Here is a 24,512-nt window from a genome sequence, read left to right on the forward strand (position 1 = left end):
GCGATGCCATTATGCCATTAATTGCTAATTGTACCCCCACACATCTGAAAATAAGCACATGGTTGTGTGTGCCAAACCATTTGCTTTAGTACAACCCTTTTCTTTTTCTTTTTTTTTTTTTAGAAAAGAGTCAGGGACTTTATTTCCATGTTTCTTAGACGTAGAACAGACCATTGAAATGAAGTCTGACTGTCACTTAGGCTGACATAGGCAGGCCATACATAATTTTTATTTTTTTTTTCAACCAGCAGGTTGAATAAAAGAAAATTATTATTATTATTATACAGTATTTATATAGTTAACAGTTCGCTCAGCGCTGTACATTACAATGGGAGACAGTACACGAGACAGTACAATAACAATACAATGCGATACACGAGGGGTTTGGGGGCCCTGCTCCTTGGAGCTTACAATCTAGGAGGGAGGGGATAGTGGTACGGGAGGAAAAGCTGGGGGGGATGGAGTGGTAGGAAGAGTGGAGGAGATCGGCAATTAGCAGAGGGCGGGGTAGGCTTCTCTGAAGAGGTGGGTTTTCAGGGTGCACCTAAAGGAGAGGAGAGTAGGTGATAGTCTGATGGATTTGGGTAGGGAGTTCCAGAGGATGGGTGATGCCTTAGAGAAGTCCTGGAGGCGGGCATGGGAGGAGGAGACCAGGGAACTAGAGATAAGAAGGTCTTGTGAGGAGCGGAGAGTGCGTTTTGGGTGGTATTTGGATATTAGGTTGGTGATGTAGTTTGGGGCAGAGTTATGGACAGCTTTGTACGTCAGTGTTAGCATTTTGAATTTGATCCGTTGGGCAATCAGAAGCCAGTGGAGGGAATGGCAGAGGATGAACCAACTCCTCCATCCACACTTTCAAGGTGGATGGGGGAATCACTCAACTGTGCTATTGTGTTCTGCAAGTGGGGAGCCTTTCGGCAATATACAATGATCAGCATTGCAAGCTATTGCCGGTGGCACTGATCTTTCAGGAAAACTCAACAGGCTAGTTGTACATAAGCTGATTGATAAATAAACTTGTGTACAACCAGCTAGCCCATACATGGATCAAAATAATCCTGGTCCCTCCAAACCAGCCACATTTCAATCCATGTATGGCCAGCTTTAGTGTTCTGACTATGTTGAGCAGCATAACTCAGTGTTGATGGGGTGTCTAAGCCCTTAGGCTACATTCACAAGCGGTAGCAAGAATCAGCAGATTGATGAAGGTATCACAGGTATATGCAAACAAAGCAATGGCAGGTTGACAGGAGCAATGGCTGTACTCATATATCCAAGAATCCAGCGGTTACCTGCAGTAAAGGACAGATGTCCAACCCTAGACATAGTCTTACTGCATTTAGCACCACTGGTTGCTACTGTCTTACCTTCAATCACTGTGATAATAGAGGGGTGGGCTAATAGCCTGGAATGATTGACACAAGCCATTTGCCTCTCCTTGAACATCTAAGATCTATTTGTGATGAAATTGGCGCTGCTCTCTGTATCTTTACACTGTGATTGCAGGGCACAATGGTAACACCCTCTTAGGGTTGAATAGTGATGGCATCTTGTGGTGGAAAAATTATACTACAGGGGACAGCCCTGGTTTCAAGACCTGGGTCTAAACCTATGACTTCTGAAGGTGTTCGGATGTGGCGTGTCTCACTGTGTCACCAGGAATTCTGGAGAGCCCACTGCCTGATTTCTTGGACAATCTTGCCTTGTGTCTTGTTTCTGTTGAACATTGAACCATTTGCTCCTCCCATGAACTTCCTAAATGAAGCCATGTCTCTGCAGTTCTTGTTTACCAGATCATTGTGCTGTCACAACCGATATCTTGCTCCTTGCATACCTGCTGATATCTTTATCTTTGCTACCAGTCCTTGGCTTGTCCATTGACCATGCTATTGTCTGATCTCATCCAGCTAATTCTTGTTATTGACCCTTGGCTTGTTCATTGGCTGAATTTTTGTCTGATCTCATCCAGCTGCTGCTTTTTACTGACCTTTGACTTGTTTATTATGTATGCTTCTGCATGATCTCTACCTGCTATATCTGCTACTGGACCCCGGCTTGCTCACCTCCTAGTGAGGTGATCCTGAGGACTGCAACCTGCTACTAACATGTTGCAAAACCCATCTCCACCATCAGTAGGTCTGGTGAAGACAATTTAGAGCTTAGATCTTGCATCTTGGGTGATCCCTCATCATCTGCTAGGGGGATCTTCTTGTACTTTTCCACCTGACACCAGACCATCAAAAGATTCTAACGTACTATTCCTAATGGTCACATTCCTGAAAAGTGGCTGTAAGTGTAAATGTGGGCTGCAGCGACCACCAGCTGCAACCAAAAGTAGTCAGAGTGAGAGAATGTCCCCAGCACACCACATATATGTAGAATGGGTCCAAATCTTTATCCAATGATCACAACATTGCAGCAGAAGCAATGTTTCAGAACCAAGCTGAACCCCTTCATCAGGTATATGATGTCACATGTCTGAAGAAGAGGTCCCGCGTGGTTCCCAACATTGCTTCTGTTTCAAGGATGTGATTGCTAAAGTTTTGGACCCATTCTGGAGATCTGTGGTGTACTGGTGACATTCTCTCATACTGACACCAGACCCTGACACCTATATTTAAAGTGAGTATGGTAGTGAGAGCAAGGGGACAAGTAGGAGAGTATTAAGCATTATTAAGACATTAAAATAGATTTTGTTTTCATTAGACAATGCAGAGGCAATGCCAGTGCACAGTAAAATCATTTTTTTTCCCATCTTGTACTTTACAAAATGAAACAAATAATTAATGGACTATGCTATTTTTTCACTTAGTTTAAGTTTTTTTTACAAATGAGCCACAGCGGACATTCTAACAATCACTATACAATGCTCCTTGATAATATTAGAATCATAATAAATAATAATGTAACAAAGTCCCCCATGCTGTTAATCCTAAAAACAGATCTAATTAGTTTTTACATATCAAAGGTTCATATTTTGCTTTTAAAAGGATTATAAGAAAAAAAAATCTTTTATAAATCATCAGAAACCATAGGGTGTAATCCTTCGAGACTTCTCAAAGTGCTTTACATGGAAGGCTTTTTTTTTCCACCGGTTGTGTATCTCCTGACATCCCAACACACAAACACAACCTTGTCTATCTGACCCGGCAAGGCTCTTTTTTTTCCAATGTGTGAAGACATCAAAAACAATCCGGATGCCAATGCACACGGGAATAGAAAGAAAATCCGTGCCAGCATTTACCTCTACTTCTTTTTTTTTTTCAGCCTGTTTAAGTGTTGCCTTTGTGATATCGCAGAGTGGTATCACATTTTGGAAAAAAAAGAATGGCTGCACAATAGCTATGCATTATAGATGTTCAGATTCCAGCTCACAGCTCTGTGTATTCTTTGTGGAATGAAACAAGATACCCCAAAGGGGAAAAAGTACCAAACTGAAAAAAAAAGAAAAAAAAATCTCCAGCAGATCTTCTTCAGTATATATAATGAAACACAAGACTGCTGCATTGTGAGGCCATAAAGACGAAGCAATTATTTACTGAGCTTCCCAGTGATCCACAAATTAACAGACTAAAACAATCAGTGCTGTCAAATAGAATCATGTCTAATTGTTTTCAAGTGATAATCGTATTATTTGGAGCAAATAACAGTAGAGATGAATAGTGTTTCGAGCCTTTCTTTTCCTCCTTCCAATATTTTGTCTGCTGCATAAAATGGAAAATTAAAAAAAAAAAAAAAAAAAGAAGCAGCAAGTATGCTGATTTCTCTAATGGAATAAGATATAGAAGGACATCTCCAGGGATGATTTGAGTTGCTTTGCCATAGCGGACCCCAAGTGGAAGAGCTGCTCACCAAGGTCAATAATAAATCTTATACGTGTTACATGGATGTATATGCAAAGAAGTTGCTACATTCATTAATTAAAGGTGTTCATTGATGTAAAATGGATCACAACAAGTAGAGCGTCCGAACTGCCCTTCTTTTGGAATACTTTTAATTACAACTCCAGCTTTACAACCTCCCTGTTCCCCATGGATCACACCTACGAAAAAAACAAGGAAAAAAATAAAAATAAAATATATATATATATATACTCCAAAGACATGGTGTTAAGTTAATTGGTTCCTGTCTAAATTGTCCCTAGTATGTGTTTGTATGAATATGAGTTAGGGACCTTAGATTGTAAGGGACTGATGTAAGTACCTGTAATAAGTTAAAAAATAAATAAATAAAAAGAAATTAAGAAAATAAATAAATATATATATATAAATTTTTTTTTTTTTTTTTAACTTGTTACAGGTACTTACATAAGTTAAAAAATAAATAAATAAAAAAAAAAAAAAAAAAAAAAAAAAAAAAAATATATATATATATATATATATATATATATATATATATATATATATACACATTTATTTATTTATTTTTAACTTGTTACAGGCACTTACATCAGTCCCTTACAATCTAAGGTCCCTAACTCACATTCATACATACACATACTAGGGCCAATTTAGACAGGAACCAATTAACACCATGTCTTTGGAGTGTGGGAGGAAACCGTAGTACCTGGAGGAAACCCACGCAGGCACAAGGAGAACATGTAAATTCCACGCAGGTAGTGATTGGGATTTGAACCAATGGTCCTAGTGCTGCCAAGTGGAAGTGCTATCATTCATTCAATGTAACCTTCATTTATTAATTATTTTTATTCTTAATTCAGTTAGAAATTTTTAGGTTTGAGACAGTTTGGAACTTGTAACTAGTCTTTTTTCACCCGTATATTTCTACCATTTCCATTATCCCTGCTAACACACATGCTACAATATAACTATAAGTGAAAATGGCTCTCTAAGCTGAGTACTGCATCATCTCAGTATGGACGTCTGCAGACACCACTCCACTCCTGCAAGATCTATGGTGCATTTTCGTTTCTTTTTCTTTAATAAGAGTGAAAATCTATTGTGTGACCTTAACCATGTGACTATTTAATAATGAATATTCGTAGGTCTATATCTTTTCTATATCAGTAGATTTTGCTCTTTTTCTGTTGTTGAAAATCATGAGAAGCTGTGCCTTTTCTGTGACAGGAAATTGCTTTAAGGGATTGAAGTCGGCATATAGAGACTCAATTCTAGATTATCTACGGTGATCACACACGCTGCATTAAGATTACTATAATGTTTTATTTTTAGATTGTGTAGAAAACTATGTAAAATGGAAGATGAGTTTTTGCCTGACTTATTAAGTGTATAAATATCTATTAGACTTCAGTATTAAGTAACCACTGAAAATACCTAAAGTGTATGTTACTCTATTTTTTTCTATGTGTTCACATATGTATTTTTTTTATAAATCATGATTTTCATGTACTTCTTCCATCTGAAGTATTTGGTTGATCCTGCCAGTCATTGTTCTTCTTTGTCCTAAGCTGACCAAGCAATGCACAGAAGCTGATCTGTGTTTGGTGGTCTATTTTCATCCTTTGGCTGGCCATTCAGAGGTACAAGACATTGTGCAGACACACAGCATGCCATGATCATGACCAATCATAGCCTGCCTCTGGCACACATTCCTTCCCAATCACAGCCTGCCTCTGGCACACACCCCTTCCCAATCACAGCCTGCCTCTGGCACACACCCCTTCCCAATCACAGCCTGCCTCTGGCACACACCCCTTCCCAATCACAGCCTGCCTCTGGCACACACCCCCTCCCAATCACAGCCTGCCTCTGGCACACACCCCCTCCCAATCACAGCCTGCCTCTGACACACACCCCCTCCCAATCACAGCCTGCCTCTGACACACACCCCCTCCCAATCACAGCCTGCCTCTGACACACACCCCTTCCCAATCACAGCCTGCCTCTGGTATACATTCCTTCTAATCACAGCCTGCCTCTGGCACACACCCCCTCCCAATCACAGCCTGCCTTTGGCACACACCCCCTCCCAATCACAGCCTGCCTCTGGCACACACACCCTCACAATCACAGCCTGCCTCTAGTACACATTCCTTCCCAATCACAGCCTGTCTTTGGCACACACCTCCTCCCAATCACAGCCTGCCTTTGGCACACACCCCCTCCCAAAAGCAGCCTACCTCTGGCACACATCTCCTCTCAATTGCAGCCTGCTCTGGAACACCCCCTCCCAATCACAGCCTGCCTCTGGCACACACCTCCTCCCAATCACAGCCTGCCTCTGGCACACACCTCCCAATCACAGCCTGCCTCTGGCACACACCTCCTCCCAATCACAGCCTGCCTCTGGCACACACCTCCTCCCAATCCCAGCCTGCCTCTGGCTCACACCTCCTCTCAGTTGCAGCCTGCTCTGAAACACCTCCTCCCAATCACAGCCTGCCTTTGATACACACCTCTCAACACAACTCCTCCCAATCACAGCCTGTCTCTTGAACGTGCCCCTTGCTCAAGCACAAACTGCATCTTATATCATCCAGTACAGACTATGAATTAAGGGCACATTGGGGTATATTTACTAAAACTGGAGCATTTAGAAACTGGTGCAGCTGTGCGCATCATTGTGAGCAACTCAGTAGGTGTTATACTTATCTTCTACCTCAAATCAGAGATCTTTCACTGTGCAGTACCAATAACTCGGAGCAGCATAACCTTTCTCCTGAAAATGGCTGATTCATACTGTTCATGTACACTATAATAAAACCCTACTCATGGTATTCTCAGGTAGTCACTCAGAGTATGGCTCTTTCATAAGAATGAAACAGGGGCTTGACCTCAGCAAATATGACATCTTAGTCCTGGAGCTCTGGTTCCTGACAGGGATTGCTAGCGCCTCACAGCTACAAAGGGTGTCATACCTGCACCCAGACATAGCAGTTCAGCTCCCCTCAGGGGCGGACTAACAACTCATGGGGCCCCCGGGCAATAGGGGATCATGGGGACCCTGTGTCCTTGCCCTAACTCAAAAAAGCCCATGAAAAAGGTACCAGGGGCATCTCATGGGGCCCCCTACTGGGGCCCCTGGGCAATAGGGGATCATGTCGCCCCTGTGTCTGACCCCAGGCCCTCGGGCAGTGCCCGAGTTTCCAAATGGTCAGGCCGCCCCTGGCTCCCCTCATCTCCTGCAACATGCCCAGAAAGGGCAAGAAGGAACACCGGGCCAAATGCTGACTGCCTAATTCACTCAACGGCGGCATGAGCAAGATGGCGCCTGCTCCTCTTCATTCTCTCCAGCAGCTGCCTGCTTTTCACAGCATGGTCAGAGCAACTCTTACAGGAACAACCACTGATCCACAGGGACATCACAGCCATCAACTGGCCATAGAGGGATTACTTTAATGCAGTTGGCCAGCTTAAACATGTATTGCAATATGTGTGAACCAAATATCCCTAATCTTTATTACAAAGTCTACTGCAAAGGGTATATATCAGTGTGCAGAGGGTCCTTCAGAATTTCTGAGTCATGATTGTGGCACAGCACTCTGAATGGATGGCACACTGAGTGTGCCTACGATTTAGAATGCAGTGCGAATGCATCGGTGACATCACTGGCTGCTACAAATCTGAGTATCTCCTAAACAGTGCACGTTTAGGAGATATTCACTGTATTTACCAGTAAGACTCATTATAGGCTTCAATCTCCTAGATTGTAAGCTCGAAAGAGCAGGGCCCTCGATCCCGTCATGTTTTGCATTGTATTGGTATTGTTCTGTCACATGTTCTGTTCCCTTCTGTAATGTACAGCGCTGAGCGAACTATTGGCGCTTTATAAATACTGTATAATAATAATAATAGGCTAACTGTACATGTAAAAAAGCGGACCTTGCTACCACTTTAATGGTAAACTGTACAAAGGTGCAGTGGTACAATAAATGCCTGACCCACTCCAGGTTGCATGTTTAACAATTCTTCTATTAGTAGATGCTTCTTATGTTCACAATGAAATAATTTCAAGGTCCACTTTATGAGCCGGTTTTAAATCATTTATGCATATTAACAAGCTAATAAAAAAATAATAATTTAAAAACTAAACAACATTTTTATTCATTTTTAACAATGTGCCTAACCTCCTTCCACTCCTTTTACTCCTTTCATAGCATTGTACAGAGATGCTACCTGCATTAAGAAAACATAACCTGCTAATATGTTCTTTTGATGTGTGGATCCAATGTATTAAAATGTAGCAGGTTTGCAAGAAAATTATGGCAATGTAGCCAAGGCATTGTAAGGCCCATTTTACATTGCTCTATGAGAAATGACAAAGGTAAGTATGCAATCTTTAGCAAAAACTCAGAGGCTCATTTATAAATCAACAGAAACCACAGGGTGCAATTGTCTGAGACAAACCTACACAGTATATGCTTGTGGTTTATGGAAGACATTAGACTCCACTGGTCATCCAGGACTCACTAGAAATCTCATCTTCTTGAGTTCCCCACTCTTCAAATCTGTTGTGAAAGTTTAAGAGGTCACTACTCTTAGAGCCCATTAAGACTAAAGTGTTGTGGTATCGGACATGTTAATGGATGTGACTCTTTTTTCTAACATAGTATACCACAACGTACAACGTGTGCATTGTGGTACACTGCAGTGTAAGTGCGTTGCCCAATACTGTAATACTATGTTGGGGTGCCATTTAAAATTGGGTACCAATGCACTGCACTACGCTTCCTGTGTTTCTATGCATTGCCCTTTACTGTGCTTCCAAAATATAAACGTGTGAATCCAGCCTCAATAGCATAAAATATTTTAAAGGGAATCACACATCATTGTCCGATCCAAAAAAGTCTTTACTCATGTGTCACATAGTCCAGCTGTTTACCATGTTGGTCCCCACCTAGGACCACTCCTCCATGACACATTTCACCAAACTGGCTTGATTGCAAAGATAGGGACATTTTGGGAACAGGTATAATTTATATATCTAGCCTTGCAATCGAGCCAGTTTGGTGAAACACGTTAACAGGGGCGGACTGACAACTCATGGGGCCCCCCAGGCAATAGGGAATCATGGGGCCCCTGTGTCCTTGCCCAAACTCAAAAAAGCCTATGAAAAAGGTACCAGGGGCATCTCATGGGGCCCCCTACTGACCCCGGGCCCTCGGCCAGTGCCCGAGTTTCCAAATGGTCAGTCCGCCCCTGTACGTCAAGGAGGAGAGGTCGTGGGTTACAATTTATGGATGACAAGCATGGACAAACGTCTAGAACAGTCACCTGGGCAACTGCAGTACTGCAGTACAAGAGAGACAAATAGGTTGTAGAGTGGTGTTTTCTGTTTGTAAGTACTAAATCTGATCTCTGTATTGGAATTATCTTCCATTATAGAAGATAAAATGCTAGAAATGGGAACATTTTTCTTGTAGCAGGAGGAGTAGGATCCCAAGTTGTGTGGAAACACAACAGGAAACTCTATCAGAATCCCCTGGAACCCCCAAAAGCTATAAAAAGCTAATGGATGATTAGTCCACCCAATCATATTTATAACTAAAATATCAGTTTAGGGAAAATTGACCATTTTATACTGATACCAAAAAAAATTGCTTTCACTTTGCACACAGTCCTGGAAAATGACAACTAGATTATGACTGTTTATTTTGTGCCTTGAAGACTCTTTTCTTCCCTGAAGTTTATTTTCATAAGCCCCTATGTCGTTAATCACACCGTAATCATAACTGCAAAACAGCAGACACCAGAGACTTAAATGTGACATCACCCAACCACACATATTCATTTTTATAAGCACACCACTACAGAAAATGTAATAGTTAAAAAATATGTTTTTTCCCATAGGTATTTCAGCATCAAGTCAAACCACTTGGTAAAATTAGCAGCTAACTCCAAGCCATGGGAGCCCCCGCAAAGGTATTAACATGACATTTAATGTAATGCAATTTTCTCCACTGTGTAAGGTGGTAACATTATCATATCTCCTATTTAAGTGATAATTGCAATACTTGTGATTGTGCACATACATAGAAATCTTGCCCAAAGGGGTGTAATGTGATGTTAGCATTACCCGAGTGTAGAATTGAATTAATATTTATGATTAAAAAAAAGCAAACATAAGTATTTCTTACCTGTTGGATACAACATAAAATAAAATAACATAAAATACTATTAATTTAAAAAAAAAAAATAATAATAATAAATAGACATGTGGACATATTTTAGTTTCAGATACATCTGTTCATTGGAGAGGTTCGTTTCATCATATTTGTTATGTTAAACCAATTTGTTTTCGGAATTCTTTTCATATCTTCAGCATATATTCATTGGTCCGGATGTTTTCGAAAAACCTTGCAGTTTTTCCGAAAGTTTGCTATATATTCGATATATTACCGAATGGGACACAATCAAATCAGATTTATTCTTTTTTGGATGCTAGCCTAACCCACCAAGAGAAATGGCATGAGCTAATTGGACAATATCGACTGGCAATCTGAAATAACAAATTGAACAAAATTTGATTTCATTCTTTATTTGATTATCGAACAAATACGAAAACTGGATTAATTGCTCCATGGGCCCAAACTATTATCGCATCATGTGACATAATCTGAATGAAACAAATGCATTCATTCATTTTGTTACTACTGTATGTCAAGTCGGAAATTTGTATCCAAATCTCCGAAAATTAAATTTGTGTCTGAAAAAGGAATCATAACAAAATGAAACAGAAGTCTAATAATAATAATAATAATAATAACAATAATATATATATATATATATATATATTATCACAGCATAAGAATATTTAAATTTGTTTCTCAGTGTACATAGAGAGTGGGGCTTGGGGCGTTGTTAGGTAATAATTGGGAGAAAAGTCTGTGACACCGGCTCTCCGTGGAATGTAAGTTATGACCCACAAACCAATTTATCATGTTTCAAAGGCAGTTCTTTTTTCTGTATTGTTAAACAACGTCTTATCTCCAATGATAAACACAATATATTGAAGAGACCAGAAATGATTTCTAAAAAACATATTTTCATACACTAGTATGACTGCAGAGTTGTAATATTACCTACAGATAGTAATTTCTGTATGTGATTTCTTTCTGTAGCATTATAGTGTTTAGCAGTGCTGGGACAAGGTAATCTACCACCCAGGCCAAAGATGCCAAATGGTGCCCCCCCCTCCAAAAAATGTTGGGGTATTATGTCAGCAAAAATCCCCTCCAAAAAGGTTTGAGCACTAATCTGCACGCTTACCCCACCCAAGCATAAATTCCCTTTGCAAGCAAAAAATCTCCCCAAACAAAAATTCCCCCTCTTCCAGCAATTTTGCCTGAAACCACAGCGCCCAGGCTAGTCGTTCCTCCTGTCCACCCCTTGTCCTGGCCTTGGTGTTTAGCATGAACTTTTCATGAGATATATATGTAAGCATCAGGGGCAGACTGACAACTCATGGGGCCCCCGGGCAATAGGGGATCATGGGGCCCCTGTGTCCTTGCCCAAACTCAAAAAAGCCTATGAAAAAGGTACCAGGGGCATCTCATGGGGCCCCCTACTGTCCCCGGGCCCTCAGGCAGTGCCCGAGTTTCCAAATGGTCAGTCCGCCCCTGGTAAGCATCCATTGCTAACCTTTTTCTGAAAATGCTTTTTACATTTCTTCCAGGTGTTGACCCCAAACTTTCCTGACCTGGAGACGTACAAAAAAAGGAAATTACAACTTCTCTTTGACCTGTATTTGCTGTTTGATGATGTGTAGGCCAATTAAAAAAAAAAACAGGGTCTGATTTAACATGCTATTAGGGACTAGGGACTTAGGTCATTATTGGTGAAATAGATTTTTCCATGAAATTACCAATTTTGCTATTGTGGAAACTTTCAGTTTTGCTTTGTATTTGGCCTTTGCTTATGCATTGTTACTTTAATTTTTTGAGGGGAGAAAATAATCAGACAAAGAAGCCATGAACAGGTCTGGGATAGTTGAAAGGAGCTCCTCCAGCCACAAAAACCATTTAAAGTCCATTGTGGTGACTTTAAAAACCATAGGAGGCCACCTTAATTTTAACCTTCTCTATTGACTCCAATGACTTTCATCAAAATTGTGAAACATCAGGGGATAGAACATTCTCAATTTCACCTATCTCTCACCACACTGGTTTAATCATGTTCCATCATTTCTCTGCATCCCATTTGGTAGTCTTGGGACCAAAAGGTGGTAAGTCTAAGGCCAGTGGACCATGGCTGTCATTTGTAAATCTTCGCTGATTTGCCACTGTATGTGCCAATGTGAATACTTCATCACTTTCGGTCTACTTTGGCATCTTCACCAAAAGACCTTGTCCCTCTACTCTTTATCTCCCACCACTGACATCTATGAAAGGCTCAGGAAAAGTGAATCCTCATATTCTGAATTCTTCCAGAAATATACAACAGTTTGACATTTACAGACATGGGAACACCATAACCTGTTTTTGTTATTCAACATAAAAGATTGTCTTTCTTTGCTTTAGAGTTATGCTATATGATCATCTCCAAGCATTTAAAGTTCAATAGAAAGTTGCGATCATTATGAGTAGTTAGTTTCTGCTGAGATGTAAGTAGTACAAAGATGCAATTACCCAGAAGCACTGCCCTTGGAAACTACAAGGAAGCTTGACCCTGAAGATGGGTGAGGGAACGAAGGAGACATGCTGTGACCTGCTTATGGCTTGTCTACATTAAGGAATCAACTATTGTCTACACCACCTTAGATATAGCAGGGTAACCAGCGATCCAATTATCACTATACTACAAATCTAATTATTGTTAACCAGATAGTGTTCCTGGCTCAGTATAATAGCTGCAATATAAAGTGCTTACAGCTTTATGGTTGCAATTTACTGTAAACAATGGAAATGCTCAAGAAATCCTATGTGGATTAATGATTTTGCACTAAAGTCAAGCTCCGGGGTTAATTTATTAAACATAGAACAAAGAAATTGCAGTAAAATTGAACGGTTGTTTTCTCTCCCTACATGGAAAAAAAGTAATTTGGCCACTATGGAAAACAGCTCCACTTTCATTGAGTTTTCTTTGATCAATTTTGCATAACTTACTCGATTAGAGAGTATTAGAATGTTTGCTATATGAGCACAGAGACCGTGATTTACGAAAGGGATTTTTACTTTGCAAGGGAATTTTCACTTAGCTTAGTGAATGTTGTGAAAATTTGCTTTGCAAAGACTACTCGGTCACTTGGAAGGAAAATGAAAACAAAGATTTTTTTGTTTGCACATAATTGGATCATTGTAGTCAGCACAGCTATTCCGCATTTCCTAAGCTAATGGAAAATTCACTTTGCAACAAGGACATGCTCAATGTAAATCAAGGTCTACTAAATGAGGGTTAACAAATTAAACGTTTAAAGCATTTCTACAATTTTTTTTCTTTTCTTTTTGGATAGAATAAGAAATTTTCAAAACTTCCTGTCTCATGAACACTACAGAAAGTAAGCTGAAATTTCTCTAAAGTGAGGGGAAATACCCTTTTAGCTCCCATGGCAGCTGTTCCCACTGAACGTTTTTCTGTACTGAATATTTTAGATTTCCCATCCCATCTTAGTGTCAACGGTCAGCAGGACAAATTCACAGGGTGAATCTAACTAGTGGGGACACAATCAGCAACAAAATCCTGACGGGCTCAAGTCTTCCCAAACTCTAACCAAATAAAATGAGATGGCTTTACATAGACTTAATTTATTTAAAGCTCTTAAAGGATAAGTTCACCATTGGGAACACGTTACATGTTCCACCCATTTTTAGGGTGGATTTTGCACTAAAGTTCCACCCATTTTTAGGGTGGAACATGTAACCTGTTCCTGCACTTTCCGATTTCCCTTCGATCACCTTCCTTGTGACAGCAGGTCCAAGATCAGGGGCGGACTGCCAACTCATGGGGCCCCCGGGCAATAGGGATCATGGAGCCCCTGTGTCCTTGACCAAACTCAAAAAAGCCTATGAAAAAGGTACCAGGGGCATCTCATGAAGCCCCCTACTGACCCCGGGCCCTCAGGCAGTGCCCGAGTTTCCAAATAGTCAGTCCACCCCTGTCCGAGATCTTCCCCCTGCAACTACTGTCACACTTTTAAAAGAGCACGGCTGTGTGTGGGCTCCGCCCACATGACTGCGTTTTTCATTCACAGTGTTTTGTGAATGAATGCCTACAAACACCATCAGCCTTTGCAGCTGAGAGCTTGTAGTTCTTAATGAAATGTGAGGGCACATGTGAGCTTCCTTGTAGTCCATCAAGCCCCCAGGACTGAAGTAAGTGCCTGCCAGGGGCGGACTGACAACTCATGGGGCCCCCGGGCAATAGGGGATCATGGGGTCCCTGTGCCCTTGCCCAAACTCAAAAAAGCCTATGAAAAAGGTACCAGGGGCATCTCATGGGGCCCCCTACTGACCCCACCTTGGGCAATGCCCGAGTTTCCAAATGGTCAGTCCACCCCTGGTGCCTGCCCATATTGGAGGTATGGGCAGACAGCTATACTGACAGTCTGAAGGAGCCTGACATTGCACTAGCAATCTGCTGATTAAGGGTGCAATGCTTTGCAGGTTACTAAGAAAAATAAATTGTAAATGCACATTGAAGCTCTATGGTTGGTTTAGTTTATTACACACATTGCTGACATAATTTCCACCAAACATTAATGTTAACCTGCAAATAGACATATGGATCACCAGTACCCCTCCCCCATTACACCTTAGTAGCATAGTCTAAATCCTTTCATCATGTTATGTCTTATTGGATGGTGCATTACCCAAGACAATGCCAATTCTAGAAGAAACAATTACTGTAAATGTTTTATTCAGCTGACTGCCACAGTCCTAGACCTCACAAACAATGTAATATTGAGCCCCTGTAACCTTGGTGGCCTCAGCAGCTGTGTCTGTTAGCATCTCCTTGTGACCTCCTGACATCCCAATTTTGATGGGGTTGGAGGCACACCCAGCATTGAATGCTGGTCCTTAGTATTGATAGAGACTGTGACAGCACATCTGTCCTCACCACATTAAAGAGGTCTACCATAGTGTTGCTTTATAGGGGTTTCAAGAAAATGAAATCTTATCAGCATATCCAAGATAAGGACCATCAATATTTCTGCAGGTCAAGCTAGTCCCTGATTTTGTACATTGCCCTTTACTTCATTAAATGTTACCAATAGCATTATACCTTGTTGCAATAATTGGCCATTAAAACACGTTGTGTGTTACACACAAAAGACTCATATTAATATTCTCATTGCATATGCCCACATTCGTTAAAAAATTATTCTTCTAGTCTCGGACAGTTGATGATGTCAAATGTTAATAGTTATTTTTTATCAGACCTTGTCGCTGTTCATTCCACAGCATTGTCTTGCAAAGTGGTCAGAAATGGCAAATTGTTACTGTTTTGTACATCACTGACCAGTGTTTTTAACAAGAATAGGGGGGATAGTGACATTATCTAATGAATGGCAGGTGTTTGGCACTTCCATTATGTTCTGTCCCTGTACAGCTAATTGTCACAAGTCCGCTCTATTAAAAGTCAAACATTAGCAATTTAAATGTGTACCGGGAAAGCTTGTCAACATTCACGGCTGTAAATATCATATTTATGCAAGTATTAGCATACAATATTAACCCACGGATTCTTTTTTTTTTTCCTGGTCTTTTTTTTTTTTGTTTTTTTAGCAGGTACTTTTACGATGAATTTGAGTTCCATTCTTTAAATAAATAAACCTCTTTAGAAAAACTATTTCTTTTAAGATGAAGAAGTTGGAAGATGGAAGTAAGAAGATGAAAGAGGAAGAAGCAACAAAAGGCACTTTGTAGAACTCAGAGAACCCTTTATATTTATTCTTCATCTTCTGCTCTTGTCTGAATACCTAGCTTTGAAGTGGGAGGGGCTAGAGCTACCTGCAGTCAGATCATTGTAATGCTTGTCTCTGATTAAACGCAACTCCGGAGCTGCAAGTCTACAGAGCTAAAAGAGAAAGCAGATCCTGGGGCTTGACTGCGGCTCCAGGAATGTTCATTTTACTGATCAAATATCACAGACAGAAAGTGCAAAGTCTTGGGCTACATCAACCTTTCTTCCCGGTCATTGTGGATCCTCTGATGCCTGGCTTGCACTTGTGAGCAATGGCTCTACCAAAGTGATTTGTATTTTTTTTATAACTCCCAACTTTATTTAAATTTTTTATTTTGTTTTCACATGATGGGAAAGGGTTTTTTTTGTCATTTTTCCCTGTAGGAGAGATTTTCCTTCACAATTGTCATGGCAATACCAGGAAATTTACTAAATTGCCCAGTAATGACAAGTTTTTGGTTTGGTTGGGCTCTCCAGTTTTTATAGTAATATTTCCAAGCCCCGCAACTTCTTTAAACAAAGTGAAGTCACTCATGCATGCGGTCGTGATGACAGCCTCTGGCCCTTATTTCTGCCATTGGTTGTATACATCTATGTGAGGTGTTAGGATACTAGACTTGAGCCATCCCTACCCTTACCTGCTATGTTCACAACAATATAGACTACCTTACTAAGCCTGGTAACCAGGGGCGGACTGACCATTTGGAAACTTGGGCACTGCCTGAGGGCCCGGGGTCAGTAGGGGGCCCCATGAGATGCCCTTGGTACCTTTTTCATAGGCTTTTTTGAGTTTGGTCAAGGACACAGGGGCCCCATGATCCCCTATTACCCGGGGGCCCCATGAGTTGTCAGTCCGCCCCTGCTGGTAACCTTGAAGGGGTGCTGAAACAACATACCCCATGTTCTGGGAAAGTTTGCTTCTGTGCATGTGCACTAATGCTTGTGAGTACAATGCTGTTTGGAAATGTTCCACTTTAATGGAACCTAGTTGTATTATGCTGGCAGAACCTTGAGGATATGTTTTAAGAGGGACGTGGATGTAAATACAGTAGAAAATATTGTGAAGGGATTTCTGCACTTTGGCCGAGGAATTTTACTCAGGAGGCTCTCTGTTTTTTACTTTTCACTCTGTATGTTACTCCTGAGCCTTGTAATCTGTGTATTACACACTGTTGACCCATTCTTATGATCTTTTAACCTCCCTGGCGGTATTCCCGAGTGTAGCTCGGGGTAACATTTCAGTACCAAAAGCGGTAACCCCGAGCTACACTCGGGCTTACCCTGAGGCACTGCTCCGGCAAGTGTTCTTCACTTACCTTGCCCTGCGCTCCCACGATGTGTCCCCTGCAGCGTCCCCGGCCATCTCCTCCGGCCGATGCCGGCATCCGGCTTCTGTGTCCTGTCCCTGTGACGTCGGGACGTACGGGCGCCGCAGCCGCCGGCGGCGGGAAATTTTAAAATTTTAAAAAATGTCATTTTTTTTTTTTTACATTTTACCTAGTAAAACATTGCTGTCTCAACCAATTTCACATACATATTGTCCCTAGTGCTTTGTCCTGCGCCCTGCCTGCATTTTGTCTGTTCTTTCTGCCTGGAAACTGAGAAATGTCCATGGCGTCCAAAAAGTGTCCCTTTAGGTCAAAAGCCGTTTAGATCAGCTAGAGAACAGCGATAGTAAATCAGAACCACTTGCAGAATTGAGTGATAATGATTCGTGGGGGAAATTCGTCATCAGACACTGAAAACGATTTTGCGACTGAGCTCAGCAATGTGCGAACTTGGCGCTCTATTTCACATTTCAGTGTTTTTGGTTTGATTATATTATTGAATTAAATTTTTTATTATTTTTATATTATTTTTATGATTATTTATTAAATTATAATTTATGATTTTGTGTTTCAAATTTTATCATACCCGGGATGTTTACTAGACTCTTGTTCGGACAGATTTCAGTGAGTTTTTCCTAAAAATTACAGCCTACAATAAAAAAAATACATATTTCCATGCAAAAAAATGGTACCGCTTTCAGCACCAAAAATCTGAAATAATCATACCGCCAGGGAGGTTAACCCACAGCAGAGTAGGTACAGGTTTTAGTTAACCATATTCCTTTAATTTCCTCCCACTGATAGTGTAACTCGTCCACATGCACCATTCAGCATGGCATGCTGCTATTGGCCCCAACCGTCCACCCTCTGTCCCACCACCCCATTTTTGGGCCCAGTGATTTTAAAAAGTTCCCTGGAACGGTCATGACCGTAAGAGTTATCACAGATAAAACATATCTGAAATACAGTTAAAACAGTTACAATGTCTGACAATGTTTTTATTGTAGCCCATGCATTCCTGTGCCACTCCCCCAATTTACTGTTTGGTTGTCACATGGACAGGAAGTAAAGGAAAATCTCAAGGTGTCACAGGGAGACATAAAAATAACAGAAACAATAGCTCTTCCCTTCTCTATCCAAAAACAAGAAAATTAATTGCCTGGTGTTAGACTCAAAACATGTTAGGGGATCCACCCAACTGACGCCTTTACCACCAGGGAACCACTAGCCACCAGGGAACCTATGAATTAGACCTGGATGTGCCTTTTATGCTGATGTGAGTTCCTTCCTTTTGTTTGTTTGCACTACTCTGAATAAACATACTTCACTATTGGTACCTTCTTGCCTCCTGGCTCGTTTATGATGAGCTTTGCAAGGTGGTGATCTGGAATAAAGGGCCATTGGATGCCTGGACAACGTTGGACCTACTGGTGAGTCTGAGAGGACCCCCGAGAGTGTGTGTACCACCATCCCTGAGTGCCCGCTATGGTAACCAGATGCTGCTCATGCTGCTGACCAGACCTTGATGTCCTGATGTGACCAGATGCTGCTCATGCTGCTGACCAGACCCTGATGTCCTGTTGCTGATGTTTTACATACAATGCCCAAATTGTATGTATTTGTGGTAAGCGCATAACCACACTATTTTTTTCCATTCTATCAAGTTGGATTTGGAGCATTCTAGGATCGTATCCAGTTTCTCTCCTGATACATTATATGAACATTTTTTCAATATTATTGCTGCTATGTATGGTGACACCATCTTTGATTGATATATACTCTTTAGCGCTACATACCCCATATATATTTTTACGATTTAGGGTATTGAGGATTACCCTGTATGTTAGCTGCTTACTCTGTCTGATTGCGCTCACTTACCTTACCCTCTACATCAGTGGTTCTCAACCTGTGGGTCGTGACCCCTTTGGGGGTCGAACGACCCTTTCACAGGGGTCCCCTAAGACCATCAGAAAACACATATTTCCAATGTGTAAAGAGCAGCTACTGTGTAGAAAGCAGCTGCTGTGTTGAAAGCAGCTACTGTGATAAAAGCAGCTACTGTGTTGAAAGCAGCAGTATTGGAGGTAAAACGACACTCATGAATTATAATTACTGGATAAATAATTTTATGGTTGGGGGTCACCACAACATGAGGAACTGTATTAAAGGGTCACGGCATTAGGAAGGTTGAGAATCACTGCTCTACATAATATCAACTTGTATCACTTCTTCTGCTATTGCAACCAAGTTGTCTCCTCTTTTGGTATACAAGTAGTGATGCAAGGAATACAATATGTAAAATGTTAATTTTTATACAAATATTATATATTTATTATTGCCTTTCATCATAACCCCTTGAAGTCCTTGCAGTTCAATGGCTAGTTCACAGAAAATGTTTGACCCGCTTCATTCTTTTAATTAAAAAGACCTCTATGTATAATCATTTATGGAAGAACATCAATAATCTATTATGCAGTGTTCTAAATGTATTCTTGTGAAGCCCATAAAGCAGGCCTCTTGGCAGAAGGGTTTAATTTCTTCTAATCCTTCCATTAGCTACATGGGCAATCATGATTAGAGATTAAGGTCAATTTATTTATTTGGAGTACAATAAGAAACTTAATACATTTTAAGCAGCCTGTGAAAAGGATATTGCTTTTCCCGTGCGTGATTCTTAGCGGTAGCTGCGGTATCATCCTTGGAGCATTGGCCGCACACTATCTCCGTTATGTGTGGTGCTATCTGTGTTTGTAAAAGCCGCAGAGCTCTATGGTATCTGGCTATAAAATCTTGTGTTCCTAGCAGTTTTCGGTGTGAAAGATAGAGCACGTAAGGACATAATGACAAAAACACCAACATGATATCTATCACTGCATTGCCGAGTCTTCACCTGCATACTAAATGTTAACCATTGATTTGTTTCTCTACATTAAACCTGTCTCTGTTTAACTTCTTTATGACTTTTTTTTTTGCCTTTTTTGGTGTGACCGAATATATTTTTAACAAGGATACTTAAATTATTTTTATTTTTGTTACTGCTGCACAGTGTAGCAATGTATATCTCTGTTTAACCTCCCTAGCGGTCTGATTATGTCCATATTTCTGTGCTCAAAGCTTTACATTTTTTTGCATGGAAATATGTATTTTTTTTATTGTAGGCCTGTAATATTTAGGAATAACTCACTGAAATCTGTCTGAACAAGAGTCTAGTAAACATCCCGGGTATGTTACAATTTGAAACACAAAATCATAAATTATAATTTAATAAATAATCATAAAAATAATAATAATATAATATTACATTTAATTCAATAATATAATCAAACCAAAAACACTGAAATTTGAAATAGAGCGCAAAGTTCGCACATCGCTGAGCAAAGTCGCCAAATCGTTTTCAGTGTCTGATGACAAATTTCCCCACGAATCATTATCACTCAATTCTGCAAGTGGTTCTGATTTACTATCTCTGTTCTCTAGCTGGTCTAAACCCACTTTTGATCTAAAGGGACACTTTTTGGACGCCATGGACGTTTCTCAGTTTCCAGGCAGAAAGAACAGTCAAAATGCTGGCAGGGCGCAGGACAAAGCACTTGGGACAAAATGTATGTGAAATGGTTTGATACAGTAATGTTTTACTATGTGATTTTAGATTTAGATTTTAGTGAATGTCACTTTTTGTCATTTTCAAAATTCCTGCCGCTCCGTTCCCCGTACGTCCCGACGCTTGCAGGAGACGGAACCCAGAAGACAGATGCCGGCATCCACCGGAGGACATTGCCGGGGACACTGCAGGAGGGACATTGCGGAAGCGCAGGACAAGGTAAGTGATCGAGGGATCGAGTGAAAAACACCAATAATAAACAACACAAAAAAAGCGCAAAATCTAAAATTAAAATAACGCAAATAAATAAACACTAAATTTATAATAAGTGTCCGTGAAAAAATATATATATGTAAGTCCTTATTCCCATCAAAACCAATAAAAAAATCAAAAAAATAAAAAATCTTCCAAATGTGCTTCCACCTATCCACCACGTGAGAAATAATGTTGACCGCACCCACCAGATGGAGGTGAGTAGTGAGCCTTATAGGATATAAGGGATCCTATAACCCCTCCAAAGGAACTCAAATCTCCTTCTTCACCCTGCTATGGTATAGCCCTCGTCTCCACTCTATTCCTCCATGGATTCCTCAATGGTGTGCAGAGAAAAAAACTACATAGTGTAATACTGCCACTCCATATAAAATATAAAGATAGAATAAGGCCACTCACATGTTTAAATAAAATTGAAAGCCTTGTTTAATAGCCTCAATGGCTTCAAGATAACCAATTTCCAGAATGTAGATATAGGGATCTCACGCTTCTATAGTCACTGCACAGGATGAACAGCCTTCCACCTCCAAGATGGCCGCTTGAACCGCATAAGCCAGCGTGCGTTCCAAACACCGGAAGTGACGTTAACCAGAATGACGGCGGACCAGAAGTGCGTCAACGCGTTTCGCCCCACCCACAGGGCGTTCTCAAGCTCTCTGAAAACCTATCTCTTCAGGGAAGCCTATCCTGCCCTCAGCTAATACTGGAATCTTCTACTCTTCCAACCAGTCCATCCCCCACAGTTACTACCTTTTGTACCACTAGCCCCTCCCTCCTAGATTGTAAGCTCCCAGGATCAGGGCCCTCCTAACCCTCTTGTATTGAACTGTATTGTTGCTGTATTGTCTCCCTTTATATTGTAAAGCGCTGAGCAAACTGTTGGCGCTATAGAAATCCTGTATAATAATAATAATATATAAATCCTGTATAATAATAATAATATATAAATCCTGTATAATAATAATAATATATAAATCCTGTATAATAATAATAATAATAATATATAAATCCTGTATAATAATAATAATATAATAATAATTGTCCAAGGAAGTGAGTGAGAACACTGCAACGTTCAGCATAGATCTCCATCCTGATAGTGGAACTACAACAAATATACTAACGAAGGTTAGAAACTAGTTATTAGAAAAACTAATAACAATAACATAAAAGTCTGGCATTATGAAACTTTCTTTTTTTTTAACTGAAACAGTAGTTTGGGGAGTACTTCAGTACAACATGAAACACTGCTGAATCCTATCACGGCAAAAGCCTTTAGAAGACGTGTGAGATTTCCAAATGTTTGCTCTTTGTTAACAAAACAGCTTTTGGAAAACCTAGCAAGACTTGACAAGTATTTAAAAAGCTGTTTTCTTTATTTTACTTCCTAAATGCTAAATTTAAAGGGGTGCTCAAAGATAACGATTGGCTTATTACTCCAATTCATTAACTTTTGGATAGAAGCTTGGAAACTTCACCCTATTAAAACGCAGCTATTATCTCTTTAGGAGGTCATATCACACAAAGTGAGCAATGCTTTGTTTCTGAACGCAAATAGTCTACAGCTTACAGACTTGATGGATTGCAATTAAAAACTGCAGTCTGTGTGCAATAGTATTCTGTGCTGATAGAAGAGACATATTGGAGGCCTGTTTAGGCTAAATGCGGTGCTATTGTATAATATGCATTTGGATACAAACTAGTTTCGGGTTTTCAGGGTGCATGTGGTGGTGTTTTAAATTTTCTTTTTTATCTAATATGTCTGTAATTGCATCTTCATGCAATCATATGCATGTATGCGGGCAGCGCAGTGGCTAAATGGTTAGCACTTCCGCCTGGCAATACTAGGGTCGTCGGTTTGAATCCCAGCCACGGCACCACCTGCCTGGAGCTTGCATGCTCTCCCTGGGCCTGCGTGGGTTTCCTCCAGGTACTCCGGTTTCCTCCCACACTCCAAAGACATGCTGGTAGGTGAATTGGATCCTGTCTAAATTAGCCCTTGTATGTGAATTAGGGACCTTAGATTGTATGCCCCTTGAGGTTTAGGGACTGATGTGAATGTACAATATATAAATATGTGTAAAGCGCTGCGTAAATTGATGGTGCTATATAAGTACCTGAAATAAATAAATAAATACATTTAGGATGTGAATGAAATCTGGAGGCTACAGTGGTGGATCAATGAACACAACAGGCAGCGGCATGAAGCCCCAGACTCCAAGCGGGGTCTTTGAGAATGCATACAATGCACCCATATTGTAAAAAGAGAAAAAAACATTTATTCAAGTGCTAGAAAACTCTATTATGTCACTTTAACCTACATTTAAAATAAAGCTTACCTGTAGATAAAATGAATATTACCTAAATGTGCACCGATTAAGAGATAGTTACATGTTTTGCAACCGGTGACGTCACCAGCACATGCGCACCGCACCCTGAATTGAGGGGACACTGAGTGTGCTGTCAATCCAGAGTGCTGTGCCGCGACCTTGACTCCAGTGTGCATGTGCGGGAGTGACGTCATCATGGGATTGGCCATTCATGTGATTCCTCCAGTCCCAGGTTCATACAGAGGTATGGATGCTCAGTTATGCAACAGTTAACTCTGTTAACTGATTGTGGTTAACACGTCTGCCTGGCAGTACTAGGGTCGTCGGTTCGAATCCCAACCACGGCATCACCTGCCTGGAGTTTGCATGTTCTCCCTGTGCTGGTGTGGGTTTCCTCTAGGTACTCTGGTTTCCTCCCACACTCCAAAGTCATGCTGGTAGGTGAATTGGATCCTGTCTAAATTGTCCCTAGTATGTATATGTATGAATGTGAGTTAGGGACCTTAGACTGTACACCCCTTGCAGGGGCGGACTGACCATTTGGAAACTCGGGCACTGCCCAAGGGCCCGGGGTCAGTAGGGGGTCCCATGAGATGCCCCTGGTACCTTTTTCATAGGCTTTTTTGAGTTTGGGCAAGGACACAGAGGCCCCATGATCCCCTATTGCCCGGGGGCCCCATGAGTTCTCAGTCCGCCCCTGACCCCTTGAGGGTTAGGGACTGATGTGAATGTACAATATATATGTAAAGCGCTGTGTAAATTGACGGTGCTATATAAGTACCTGTAATAATAATAAATAATAATAAAAATAACTACGGCTAATTTGCCCATTTGACAGTGGGTATGAGAAGTAGGAACATACACAGTTGCCGGTTTCTAGTTCTCTGCTGCAAGGGTAATCAATGCCCTCCCAGCAAGGAGCATTTTAAATTTGGACGTCTAAAGTCAAATAACAGTCATGAAAGGGGTTAAATAAGGAATGCATGCTGTTAATTTACTAAAGAAGTCATTTCACTCTTGGCGAAGTGAACCTGAGTTCATTCAATCAAGTGCAGGAGAATTTATAACACGTTTCCTGCGCACAATTTAATCTTTGAAGCAAACACAGGTTCACCTCGCTAACGGTAAAAATGACTCCTTTAGTAAATTAAGCCCTAAGGTG

At 40.8% G+C, this 24,512-nt stretch overlaps 1 protein-coding gene across 15 annotated transcripts in view; it reads right to left on the reverse strand.

Moving 5' to 3' along the window:
* The window catches only part of NRXN1 (neurexin 1), a 2,017,115-nt gene that overhangs the window by 458,039 nt on the left and 1,534,564 nt on the right, over nt 1-24,512 (reverse strand). The gene's annotated exons all lie outside the window — the stretch shown is intronic.

This window comes from Staurois parvus, unplaced genomic scaffold (assembly GCF_062004578.1).
Source record: "Staurois parvus isolate SC_StPar_1 unplaced genomic scaffold, SC_StPar_1.0 ptg000169l, whole genome shotgun sequence".
Lineage (NCBI taxonomy): Eukaryota > Metazoa > Chordata > Amphibia > Anura > Ranidae > Staurois > Staurois parvus.